This window comes from Pleurodeles waltl, chromosome 5 (genome assembly GCF_031143425.1).
Source record: "Pleurodeles waltl isolate 20211129_DDA chromosome 5, aPleWal1.hap1.20221129, whole genome shotgun sequence".
In the NCBI taxonomy this organism is placed as follows: Eukaryota; Metazoa; Chordata; class Amphibia; order Caudata; family Salamandridae; genus Pleurodeles; species Pleurodeles waltl.
Genome location: NC_090444.1, coordinates 1,209,305,453 through 1,209,318,579, shown reverse-complemented (window position 1 = coordinate 1,209,318,579; position 13,127 = coordinate 1,209,305,453).

The following is a 13,127-nucleotide window of genomic DNA, read 5'->3' as shown; positions in this document are numbered from 1 at the left end:
AGCATTTCAGGCTCTGGCCTCCACACTGATGGCAGCCATTGTCCCTGTCTCCAGCCTCCACCTTCCAACTTCCTCTACCCAGTCCCAATCCCCTCAACCCCAGCCTATCCCAAGCACACCTTCAGATCAGCATTTACCCAAATCAACACACAGAAGTGGCTCAGGCAAACACAAGCACCACACTTAATCTCACAGGCACTCACACAAGCACCATCCTCATGCAGACACACCAATATCCACTGCCTCCAGTGTGTCCCCCTCTTCCTCGTCGTCCACCTCCCTTCCAGTAGCATCTCCTCTCACACTTGCATGCACTACATCCTCATCCACTACCTTCATCACCAGCACGTCCATCACTACACACCCCTCACTGGCAGTCACCATCCCCACATCCATGCACACATCCCTTGTGTCCTCTCCCACTGTGTCTGTGACCCCTCCTCCCAAAGTACACAAACACAAGCACACACCCACCCAACAGCCATCCACCTCAAAACAGCATCCAGGTCATGTACCTGCACCCAAACACAGCTGACTGACACCACCTACAACCACTCCCTCTTCCTCCACTACCAAACCTTCACCCTCTTCCCGCCCCAATGTCCCTAAGAAGCTTTCCTAGCCAACATTGACCTCTTCCCTACACCCCCCCAGAACCCAGCCCAGCACCTCAGCCACCAAGTCTACGTCCACTGTGGTTTCTGCAGCTGTCAGAGGCTCTAAGGGGCACCCATCAGCCCAGCCAGTGTGGCACCAACCCCAGCCAAGGCCAAGAAGATTCTGCCACCTGGCAAGGTCAAGAAGGGGGAAGCATCCAGCAAGGAGAAGGAGCCACAACCACCCAGCAAGGCCACGTCAAAGACTCCAGCTGCCAGACCCAAAGTGACACCACCATCTGCCAAGGGCAGGAATGGGCACAGAACAGCAGCCAAGGCACTTCTGCCGTCCGAGCCTGCAGATGGAGGCCTGGTGGCTACCAGCACAACCGCCAGCACCGCCACCTGCACCGCCGCAAGCACTGCCACAAGCACCGCCACCTGCACCGCTGGAAGCAACACTACTGTCAGCTGCAGCAGCCCCTGCCGGCAGCCGGCCGAGGCTGCAGGGGAAGGGCTGGTGCCTCCCACAACCCCTGGCTGCACCGGCACCTGCACCGCGGCCAGCACCACCACCAGCACTGCCGCAAGCACCGCCACCTGCACTGCCGCAAGCCCCGCCGCAAGCACCACCACCTGCACCGCTGAAAGTGGCACCATTGCCAGCAGCAGCAGCCCCAGTGGGCAGCCATCTGAGGCTGCAGGGGAAGGGCTGGAGCCTCCCCCCACCACTAGCAGCATCCCACCAGCACCGCCACTACCACCACTGTGCAGCCGCAGCCGCCAGCGGATGCACTGTAGCCCTGCCTCCATGGAGTATCATGCATCCTGGCCACTGAAAATCTCGTGGCTCTGACACCCAGGTGAGGGACTGTGACCTGGCACCCCCCAAGTGCTGCATCACTGGGCACAGAGCCCCCTCCAGAACCAGTGGAAGAAGGCATCTACTCACCCTATCCTTGGCAGTATGAAGCACACAGGGCACAAAGCCCCCTCCAGAACCAGTGGAGAAGGCACCCACTCAGCCCCTCCTTGCCAGGATGAAGCACACAGGGCACAAAGCCTCCTCCAGAACCAGTGGAAGAAGGCATCCACTCAGCCCCTCCTTGCACATGAAGCACACTAGGCACAAATCCCCCTCCAGAACCAGTGGAAGAAGGCATCCACTCAGCCGCTCCTTTGCAGGATGAAGCACACTGGGCACAAAGCCCCCTCCAGAACCAGTGGAAGAAGGCATCCACTCACCCTATCTTTGGCAGGAAGAAGCACACTGGGCACAAAGCCCCCTCCAGAACCAGTGGAGAAGCCATCCACTCCAGAGACTGTGGTCTTGCACTCCCCAGGACCAAGCAGTGGGCAAACCACCCACTTGGGAGACTGTGGCTTTGCACTCCCCGGGACCAAGCAGTGGGCAGATCACCCACTTGGGAGACTGTGGCTTTGCACTCCCCAGGACCAAGCAGTGGGCAGATCACCCACTTGAGAGACTGTGGCTTTGCATTTCCCAGGAGCAAGCAGTGTGCAAACCACCCACTTGAGAGACTATGACTTTGCACTCCCCAGGACCAATCAGTGGGCATGTAGCCCCCTCCAGGAGCAGTGGCGTTGTACCATCTTCCGGCTGAGGTGCCCCCCCTTCCCCGTCCCCCTGAGGAGCCTGTGTGTTTTCGACCTGATGCCCCTCCAGTGTTCTCTCCATTTTGAGGCAGGAGTCAAGTGTAGGCTTGGACTATGTGTTATGGCCCAGTGGGCCACGGACTATTTTTGTGTGGACATTGTCCCTCATATTGTATATATTGTATATACTGTAAATACTGTTTTTGATTTCTGAATGTATTTCTAACTATTTCTAATATTACACTAATTGGACTCCATTCCTTTTGTCCTTGCGTTATTCCTGAGGGTTACCGGGTGTATATGTGATGTTGTTGCATTTGTTTGTTTGCATGGTGTTGGGGGTGAGGGTGGGGGTGTTGCATGTTGCGTGTGTGTGTCAATCTCTACCCCCCTCCCCAGTGTGCTAAGTGCAGTACTCACCGTGGTCGTCGTCGCCCGCGCTGGTGCTCCTGGTATATGAGAAGATACACCAGCATGGGGAGGACCTGCAGCTCGTGCTCCATGGTGTCCTGGTTTTTCCTTGAGTGTTGAGAGGTGAGTGTTTTCCCTTCAAAGTACTGTTTCCGCCATGCTTTTGATGGCATTGGTACTGCACTGGAAAAGCTGGCGGATGGGCGAGTTGTAATTCTGTGGGCGGTACATTGTCTTCCGCCTGGCTGTTGGCAGTTACCGCCGCAGTGTTTGTTGCTACCGCCATGGCGGTCGGAGTGTTAAAGTGGCTATCTGTGTTGGCGGTTTCCGCCGTGGTCATGATTTAATTTTTGTTACCGCCGGCCTGTTGGCAGTATTACCACCGCTTTAACACCGACCGCCAGGGTTGTAATGAGGGCCTTTATGTTTGCTTTCGCTTGGTGGGGAGCTTTGAAATTGCTCTTGCCAAGTGAGACCAAACACAGGTTTCCCTGCCTGCGACAGTGCAGGGAGGAAAACCGCTTTGTCCTTAGGGTGGGCATCCAGGAACATAGCTGGAGCTGGCCCAGGAGGATGGGGTACACAGGGTCAATGTTGGCTTTGCTATGGGGGGGCTCGGGAACCCTCCCCTTTGCTTTTGCAGCTGAGCCCCAGGGGTTGGGGTCACTGGGGCTGTAATTGGTCTGGGGAAGGGGCCAACATGCCCCGTCCCTACTAGTAAGACAGCTGGGCCCCAGGGGATGGGGTTACTGGGGCAGAAATCGGCCTGGGAGGTGATCTGTTTGCCCACCTCCCACTTTCCCTCATTTATAAGGCCAGACCCCAGGGGGTGGGGTCTCTGGGGCCGAACTCGGCCCAGGAGGGGGGCCACTCACACCCCCTTCTCCCAATTATATTTATTGATCCATCCCCCAGGGCCTGACCAACCTGGGGGGCTTCAAGAAAACAAGCACAAGGTCCTCTGCAAATTTTCAGTAAAATTTACAAAAAAAGATTTTGGCCCCAGGCAGGGTTCCTATGGGACCCCACCACCAGGCCTAGGAAGTCATGGTATTCCTATGCCCCTTCTGTTTTTTAGCATGTGTTTTCAGATTCAGGCAGAGCCCCAAGTCCCAAGAAGGCTGCTACCACTTCCTGGTTGAAGTGGTGGCAGCTAATCAGATCTCATTTTGAGATCTGTCAGAATTGCGGTCCTTCCGCGTCTCTACATATACATACATCTTTTTAGTCTAATAACTCCAAAAGTACTGAATGGATTTACACCAAATCACAAGAGATCTTTCTAGACGAAGCTGAGCTTTCTACCAAATTTGGTGTAATTCCGTTCAGCAATTTGGGCTGTAGTGTCTAAGGGCCAGATGTAGGAAGATATGCTTTTGCGAGTCTGAAATTGCAAATTGGTGCGACTCGCAATTTCAGACTCGCAAAAGCATATGCAGAATGGTGTCTCAGACACCTTCTGCGACTCGCTATGGGGTCGCAAAGACCCACCTCATCAATATTCATGAGGTGGGTCGCATTTTGCGACCCTATAGCGAGTCCCTGCACTCACAGGGATGGTGGCCTGCTGTAGTCAGCAGACCTCCATGTCTGTGACTGCTTTATAAATAAAGCATTTTTTTTTTTCATTTTGCAGCCCGTTTTCCTTAAAGGAAAACGAGTTGCTAAATGAAAAATAAACCGAAACCATTTGGTTTAGTTTTTTTCAGAGTAGGCAGTGGTCCATAGGACCACTGCCTGCTCTGAAAAAATATTTATGTCGACATTCACAAAGGGGAAGAGGTCCCATGGGGACCCCTTCCCTTTTGCGAATGAGTTACCCCCAGTGTGACACGGGTGGTAACTGCGAGTTGGTTTGCAACCGCATTCGCGGTGACAAAGCAACTCTGAATTGCGATGCGAGTCGCAAATAGGAAGGGGACACCCCTTCCTATTTGCGAGTCGCATTCCCAAATTGCGAGTCGGTACCGACTCGCAATTTGGGAATGAGCATCGCGTTCGGCTGTTTGCATGGTGCAAACTGCAAAAATCGCAGATTGCGCCATGCAAACGGCTTGCTACATCTGGCCCTAAGAGTGCTATCCAGAGTACAGCACTGGGTGTTGTCATTAGTTCACAAAGGAATCTGCATTGTTTTCACACACCAGGGATATTATAATTTCAGGTGAAATTTCAGGTGAAATACGTTATAGGACACTCATCACTTTGGTGATATATGTGGAGGGTCTACAAGCATGGTAAACACCTGTTAAAGATAAACAAACACAGGTGCGCAAAGGTTAGCTAAAAGAAAGGTCTTCATGGATGTTTTTTGTAGCTCTATGTTCCACAACCTCATAGCTAGAGCCAAACAACAGATGGTGGAAGAAATGCTTGAATTAATCTCAGTTATTGCCAATCACTGGAGGCTGCGTTCACTTTCCACCCACTATTCCACACAATACACAGACTATCCATTTGCAAATCACTTTTGGTCCTGCTCCAATAGAAAAAGACCAGTACTAACTATCAGGACAAATTCCCTCTAGATAGGAACACAAGCAACCCCAGACCAGTTTTAGCCTATGTAGGCCTCACTAGCAAAATATAGCTTGAATCCTAAGGAACAGAGGGCACAAAACCCCTATCTGAGCATACCAGTCGCACTTCAGGTCCTGGTTATATGGTGGGCAGAGCAGTATTCCAGATGAAATATGGAGCCAGATGGAGCCAAATTTTGCGAGTCGCAAATGGCCCGAATCGCAATTTGCGACCCCGCAAAATCGGAAATGGGATGCAAAAAACCCATTTCCGAATCACAAATTGTGACGCGAGCCATTACCGACTCGCAAAATTTGCGACCCCATAGTGCGACCCGCAAATAGGAAGTCGCAATTTGCGAGTAGCAAATCATATGAAAAAGCCACTCGCAAATTGCGACTAGTCGCAAAAAGCCCATTTTGCACACCCAATTTACCACTAACTCAGAGCAGGTGGTAACCAGAACCAAAGTATAAAAGGAGACCCAGAAGGCACCTGGGTTACTCAAGATGGCGGAGATATATGTGATAGCAAGGAGGAGGAGAGTCCACGCCGCACAGCAGAGGAGGAGGAGGAGCCAGAGACAGGAGAGGATATACAGAACCAGGCAGACACTTTTCCAACAAACAGAGGAGGAGATATATGATAAATACAGACTCAGCAGTGCAGCAATATTAGAATTAATAGATCTACTCAATCCGCAGCTGCAACGCCAGACTGTGCGCGGCAGCGCCATCCCCACACATGTGCAAGTGCTATGCTCACTGCACCTCTTGGCCTCGGGTAGCTATCAGGGGGTGATTGCTGTGGCAGGTGGGGTATCCCAAAGTGCACTCTCACGGTTCTTCAGATGTTTCTTAGATGCCATACTCACACACATGTCCAGATACATATACCTACCCAGTAATGATGCAGAAATCAACAGCACCAAGTTGGAATTCTACAGGATTGCCAACTTCCCTCATGTAATAGGGTGTGTAGACGGGACACATATACAAATCTGCCCTCCTGCAAATCTGGAATATCTGTTCCGCAACCGGAAGTGTACCCACTCACTGAACATCCAGGTGGTATGTGACGCCCATTATGTCATCACTGACATGGTAGCCAAATTTCCTGGGAGTACACATGACTCATACATTTTCAGGCACAGTGGGATACACCAACGCCTAGAACATTGGGAGTTTGGAGATGGATATCTCCTAGGTATTGCTGAATACACCCTGCAGCCATTCACACAGGTCACTGTAGAAACCATCCATGCCCTGATAACATTGTCCATTTATGCCAAACAGGTGACAGTGCATATGCGCTACGACCATGGATACTTACCCCGTACTTAACACCCAGCAATGAGAATGAGAGGCGATACAACAGTGCACGTAGGAGGACCCAAAATGTCATAGAGAGGACCTTTGGACTGTTGAAGGCAAGATTCCGATGCCTCCACAGAAGTGGAGGTGCACTCCAGTATGCCCCAATAACAGCGTTCAAGATCGTTGGTGCATGCACTATACTGCACAACATTGCTACCAGACGTGGGCTACATCTCACCCCTGAAGACCCAGATTCGGAGGATGACGAGCAAGAGCTACCACATCACCATCATGGGGATAGAAGCATTGCAAATCAAGGCAGACAGAGACAGGACCACATTGCAAACTAATACTTTGGAAGGTATGTGCTAACTGTCACCACACACACTAATGTCACACACAAAGAGCCCAGTTGTGAAGTGGAACAAACAAGAACTTTTATTAAGTGAACCTAAGTAATTATGAACTGAACTTTTGGGAAGGGGCTGTAAATGTCCACCTGCAATGAGGACACATTCACCTCATGTGCCTCAAGTGTCCGCAAGTGCATTAGCTCAACTCCTCCACCTGGGACGCCCAGCATGGCTAGTGCTTGGAGTGTCAGCAGATCCCTGATGTGCACTGCCACTCCTCAATACCCTTGTGTCCGTGGCAGATGCACTACTGACGGTGGAGCCCTCCTAACTATCTTGAGGTGTGTCTGCCGTGCCCCTAGCCACCTGTCTTGCATCCATCATGTCCACATCGTGGCTAATCCGTCCCAGAGCCACATCCCCTGCAAAGTGGCCCAAGTTAACCTGCAAACTGACTGAACGGCGTGACAGCCCTGTGGTGTTGACTGCCAGGCGGACAATTGATGCAGCCATGCGGTCCAACCGGTGTATGAGTTGCCGCTCACGGCGCCTTGCACTCTCTCTCTGACACTAGTTCAGTTACAAGTTGACAGATGGAGAGTGCAAGGTCCCCGACATGATTGTTCAGGCTTTGGAAGTCTGTGTGCACCTGTGCCAGCCCTGTGGTGAAATTCTGCTCCATACGGTGCATGGCCCCTGATATAACTCTCATCTGCCTTGTTTGCAGGCGCTGACCACTGATGAGGGCTGCCTTCGCGACGGACATGAAAGTGTCACCTACATCCTCCTGGGACACTGCAGGGACATGGACTCAGCGTCTGCGACGCAGTGGAGCATCAGGGTCCAGCTGTATGGCACTGTGGCTGGGACCGGGTGCTGTATTGATCTCCCCAATGTCCATTGGTGCAGCTGGAGGGGACTGTGGTTGGGTGGTGCTGGGCCCTGTAGTGGTTGCTCCTGACTCCTGTGCTGCCTGTTGGCTGCTCTCTGCACCCTGGATGGACTGGCTGGTAGGGATGTCTTGTGGGAGACCTGTGGGACATAGGGAACACACTGTCAGCATCTAACATCTGTTGTATGCTTCCTAATAAATTGTTGCCTATCAGCTGACTACTAAACTACATTGCCCATAATGCACCATTCTGGTGGTTGCAAGTCTGGAATGGAGCTAACTTGGTTGTGCATGCTGCTGTGTACTGGGTGGGTGGGGGTATGGCAGATATGGGTGTACATGCATGTCTTATGGTACTCACTTGTTGATGTTCCTGGTGCTGACGTGTCCAGCTCTCCCATTCCAGCTACTGCCTCAGGCTCAAGGGTCTGTTCTACATGTTCCTCCATGGGCGTGGGTGGTGGGACAGTGGATGGGCCTCCTCCTGTGCCCTCATCTCCCGGAGGCGCTCTGCCACCCTCTCCTTGGTCCTGGAACGCAGGTCATACCATCTCTTTTTGAGTTCATCAATACTCCTGTGGCTCACCCCTATTGCATTGACCTTCTCCTGGATGTCATTCCAAATCCTCTTTTTTTCGGTCTCTGGCACACTCAGGGCAGCCCTTCTAAATAGCTGGTCATGGTGCTGGCAGCATTCATCTGTCAGCACCTCCAGTTCCTTTTCTGAAAACTTAGGTTTTCTCTTCCTACCAGAGTCCTCCATTCTTGCTGCTGTTCCTCCAGGTGGTTGTTCATCAGTTGGAAAAGGGTGTGGTCCTCCCTCCTCCCAGGTGTATTTGTAAACTTCCTGGCTGTGATGTCATCAGCAAGAGCCAGGAAGTGTTTTCCAGACTGTTCTGCTGCACCTCCATGCAATTTGCGGCACAGTCGCAATTTGCGACACCCACTCGCAATTTGCGTGTTCGTTTTTAGCGAGGTCGCAAAAAGTGGCCTCTCAAACAGCGGACTCGCAATAAGCGGTGCGACTTCATTTGCGAGTCGCAAAATGAAGTCGCTTTTTCTTGTTGGATACCAGTTTGCGAGTCGGAAATTGCGAGTCGCAACGACTCGCAATTTCCGACTCGCTATTTTTTAGCTACCTACATCTGGCCCATGGTGTGGTGTGCCTGCTTCCTGATTTCCAGCATGCAGGAACACTGAACCCAACTATACCAGCTGCAAAATCTGTCTGGTGAAATCACAGGAGGCTTGGACTTCTAGTGCAACTCGGCTTCAGCCCGTGGCCCTGGGCTAACCTCTACCAAGGCACAGGGAGAGAACGGAATGTCCCTCTTTGTCAGACCACAGTCTCTGATGTGTCCATATGTTCTACAAACCACAACTCCCACCCATCCATCCCACACCAGCCCAGTGCTTAATTTGTGCTTGTTGTTTCGGGTGCTGAGCACCGCCACTTATTTTTGAGGGCCGGTGCTTAGTCTTCTGCCTCAAGCATTTGCAGCGAGCAAAAGACACGTTTGGGAAAGACGGAGGAAAAGAAAAACGAAAAAGCGTCACATTATAGAAAGCAGAAAGCAGCAAGAGTGAGCTGAAGGGGCAGGGAGTGGTTTTAAATGGATTGAAGAGGTCCGAGATGGCTTTGGGATTACGCTGCCTCAGTATTCCATGTTCGTACATTTAATTCCAGCAGCTGCATGTTTAAGAGGAAGGGTTTGGGCACCAGCACGTTTTTATTTACAAATTAAGCACTGAACCAGCCTCCCTGCTCCCATTCACCACCTGCAAAGAGCAAGTGATAAATGGAAGCATAGTTGTCACTGGAATGGGGACAACACAAGAGAATTTGGACCCAGTATATACATATTTCTTATTTCAGATGACAATTACTCACGATAGGCAGATTTTAATGTGGGGTTACATTCAAAATGTTTTTTCCTGCCACGAGGTGTCCCATCACATACATCCAGCCCCTTAATCAGGGTCAAAGTAACAGAAGAAATGCTTGACTTAATTGAAGCTACTGCAAACTACTCAGGCCACATTTCAGTCATTCGTTTTATGTAGCAAAGGCCACATTAACCCCATATTTTAAAGCACTACATTCTCAATAGTTTTCGGATATTGTGATTGAACTAATTTTATTTTCAAGAAATATATGACTTATTCTGTGTATCCTGTAGGAGTCACCTCTTGGTGGTAGTATATTTATCAAATATTGCTTGTGAGTAATACTTACTGTGTGATAGTTTGGTCGGGGTGCAGCTGATCTGCTGGTTGAGGCTTTTAGAACCTCAATTGTTGGCTGAGACCTTGTCCAGGCTGCCACATTCTCTGAGCTTGTTTGGAAACCACTGCACTCTACAAGACCGTACAACTGCCCTCTTCGAGGCATGGCTTTTGTATTCCAAAATATTTTGCCTAAAATATTCAGTAAAACTGAATAACGAATTGGCTACCAAGTTGTAAAGGCTTGCGTGTCATTTTTTTTTTAGTTTCCCAGAGAGAAACCCCAAAGCAGGAGGTTTTATTTCTGAGAATCAAAAAAGCAATGACCTTGATACACATGTATTTTTGTTGCTCTGTCTGGAAGCCTCTGCTTGTTTTCTCTGCCGAGATCCTCTACGTCTTGCATACAAATCTGCACTGAGCATTCTGCTATAAATGGGACAATTCCCCTGATGCACTAAATGCACCAGCCCTGCAGCAGATGAGCTACTGTCAATAAATGATCAGCAGCACCATCGGTGGAGATTACACCGGCACCTGGAACCTGTAAATGAGGTGAGAAAATCTAGAGTTTCGTTGAATGGGTACTAAACAGACATATATGTTGATAAGTAACCTGTATGGGTTATAAAAAAATGTAAACCATTTTTTGAAAGCCCATAGTGTTCCTTATAAACTTGGTGCAATTGATTTGGCATTAAGACCACCTTTGTATCCTCTCTTTGTGTGGCTTTGATGTATATCGGGCGAAAACGATGCAATAAGAACACGCTGCAAACTGAAATAAGGGGTAAAAGGCCGCTTTAATAGAACAGGTCTGGTAACTATAAAACAGCCTTGGTATAAAGCCTAAGAAAACAAATTCATGACCTCACTAATACATAACAACTCCACCTAACCCCACCCCCACCCTCTAATAACATGCATTGTCCTTTCCCATATCACCTTGACCCAAAACCAGTACCCCTGTGCCCTAGTGTCCCGTTCGTGTTGCTCCCCTTGTCCTCCATCCCTTTGGACCTTCTCAATATCCTTGCCTTCTCATCATGGTGTTTCCATACCCTCTCCCAACCACTGAAATGTCTCTCATCTCCGCCAACCAGGGAAACTCGAAAGGTGTTTTCCTGCCCAAACAAATAATACTTAGGAAATCAACAATCCCACAATCTTTCACCTAGCAGCTCAGGAATCTTAATCCTCAACTCTAAAATGTAAAATTTGTTCCCCAAAAAGGAAAGATGCACTCCATCCTTCCTGTATAATGATGTATCAGTATGCACAATTTCAGAATGTTGCAACACTGAAATACCTTGTTGTCTACAGAAGCCCCACATCTCTCTATTTACCTTTTACCTTTGTTTCTGAATCCCATCAAAATTGCGAGCACCTCTCCAAAATCTCCTTGGAATCAGCTCCGTCCATAAGATGTGAGTGCCTGACCAACTAGCATTCAACCTGACCAAATCCAGTTTCATAGCTTTCAGGAGATCTATCCCTGACAGTTGCACCAAGTCATTTTCTCCTAAATGCAAAACCAACAAATTAGGACAAAAAACATTTGCTAATCTTGTAGAAAGAATTGGTAAAAGCTCACCCACCTCATTCTACTCTTCCCTACCCAAGAAACATTCACCCTTGAACCATCAAAACCCAACTGTCTCCCAAAATGGCCTTGAATCTGCTTGTTTAGCTGCCCAACGTATGAATGAATGAATGCCCAACAATCCCCACTGAGGAGCCTTCAGACTGCGGATCAACCACACAACCTGAAAAGAAAAACAAAATTGCCCAAAGAATTGTAAATGACAAAACAACTATCAAACGTCAGCATGACCCATCCTGATATATCTGTTAAAACTGTGGGACTTCCATTGCCCCACCTCCATTATCCACTGATCGCTCTTACCCTCTCTTCTAGCATCCGGGGCCGCTCCAATACGAAACGAATGCGAACTCCGTTGATAACCCCAACTTACCCAAAGCAGCTCTCAATACTGATAACAGCTGGAAAGAATTTAGAAATTAACCATCCTCATGAAGAAAAAATATATTCACTTTCTGTAGGCAAAAATGCAGATGAAAACACAAACCAACAATGCATTGGACAGACTGGATTGACTGTAGGTTTTAACAATACTTCCCTGCTTTTGGAAATTGTATCCGTTTTAGATGAAAACAACCACAGCTTCATGCCCCCATGAACCAAACTTACCTGAGAATGCCTTATACGACTAAAACCCTAGTGCCTAATAACTCAGAAACTCGAAAAGCCCATGATATAGCCATGACATACACAAGGATAACAAAGCTACCTCCCATTCAGGGAAACAAACCTGGTTCAGTACACCCAAAATGTCTTCCAGCATAACGCTAGAAATAGGATGCCTACGATCCAACCACATAGCCGCTTCCCTCGCCCAACCTGTCACCAACCTCCTACAAATTTCCCCTTCCATAAGATCATAACCCCAAAAATACTTACCAAAAAATGACACACTTGCTAACTTACCTGAGATGATTACTGCAGTGAGACCCTTATCGGTTTGAGCCATTATTAAATTAATCACATCCTCCCTTCTAAACCAAAGCATGTGGGGACCCTCTTTTTACTGCCCCCAACTCAATAAACTCAGTCTAAGCCCTATCATAAGACTTCAAGTTAGAAGGAGCAATGAATTGATGAATCAAATGTAATATCCTCACATTCCTAGATCCCATAGCTCCACTGGCACTGGTGTCTTCATCAAGTCCGCTCCCGGCGCTAGTCCACGGAATCTCTGCCACTGCAAACAAGATAGCGCATCAGCGATGTCTTTATTCACTCCAGGAACGTAACAAGCCATGAACAGAATGTTGAATTTCAAACAATAAAGCAGGAACACACGCAACAATTCCTAAATGTTTTCATCCCGCGATTTTTGAGAATTGACCAAATTCTCCACTGTCTGGTTGTCAACATTGAAAACAACTCACCGGTTCCTCAAAAACTTTCCCCACAAAACAAGAGCAACCACTAGAGGAAAAATGTCCAAGAAAGCAATGCTGTGGTGTGCTGCTCTCCGAGCTTTGTGCCACGGTTCCGCCGCCCAATGGCCATCCCAGAAAACACCAAAGCCATGTGCACCTGCAGCGTCAGAAAAACTCTGCACATGTCAAACAATTCATCATCAACAGACAACATGCTTACTTCATTGAA